The following is a 1,191-nucleotide window of genomic DNA, read 5'->3' on the forward strand; positions in this document are numbered from 1 at the left end:
GAAAGCCTTCTTTTTCTCTGACCATCCACTTTACCAAGTGTGATGTCTGTTTCCAATGACTGACCTATCTTAGTAGCATGTCCAGAGTACATGAAATGAAATCTCACCTTGCTCACATCTAAGGAGCATTCAGACTGGACCGCTTTGAAGACAGATAAACTTGTTCTGTTGCAAGTCCATGACACTTCCAATATTGTTGGCCAACACCGTAATTCAAAAGGACCAATTATTCTCTGATCTCCCGTTCACTTTTCAACATTCACATGCATAGATTGATTGAAAATAGCATGGCTTGGGTCAGGTACACCTTAGCCCTCAAAGTAACATCTCTGCTCTTTAATATTTAAGTGGGTCGTGTGTAGAAGATTACCCAGTGATTCAATATCCTTGACTTGCTTTGTTGAGCATTGTTTATGAGTCTGAATAAAAGAAAATCCTTGACAAATTCCTTCTGTGCTCCATTTATCATGATACTTATCGGTTCGGTTGTGAAGTTTTGTGTTTCTCACATTAAGGTGTAATCCATTCTGAAGCCTACAGTCTTTGATTTTCATCATTACGTGCTTTAAGTCCTCTTCACTTTCAGCTACTAAGTTACCGTATATACTATGGATAAGCTGAGGTTTTCAGCATATATATAAAATACTTTTATTGGGGGCTCTGACGTCTCTTATCACAATCCATACGTTCATCCAGTGTGTCAAGCACATTTGCACATTTTCAAACCGTTCTCTTCCCACTTGAGCCCCTGATATCAGCTCCCCATTTCTTCCCCCTCCTTCCCCTGCCTGCCCACCTCCACAAACCCTTGATAAGTTATAGATCATTGTTTTCATATCTTATATTGTCCTTTGTTGCCCCTCACCCACTTTTCCATTGTTCATCCCCCTGAGAGGGAGTTAAAGGTTGATCCTTGTGATCCATTCCCTCTTTCTCCCCACACTCTCCCCTAATCCTCTCATTGTTGGCCCTGGGGTGGATTATCTATCCTGGATTCCCTGTGTCACAGGCTCTTATCTATAGCAGTGTGCATGTTCTGGTCTAATCCGATTTGTAAGGTAGAATTGAGGTCATGATAGTGGGGGGAAGGAAGCACCAAAGAGCTAGAGGAAAGATGTGTGCTTCATTGGTTCTATGCTGCACCCTGACTGGCTCATCTCTTTCCTGTGACCCTTCTGTGAGAGGATGTCC

The sequence above is a fragment of the Echinops telfairi genome, unplaced genomic scaffold (genome assembly GCF_000313985.2).
Source record: "Echinops telfairi isolate 266 unplaced genomic scaffold, ASM31398v2 ScPeMD7_443;HRSCAF=831, whole genome shotgun sequence".
Classification (NCBI taxonomy): Eukaryota; Metazoa; Chordata; class Mammalia; order Afrosoricida; family Tenrecidae; genus Echinops; species Echinops telfairi.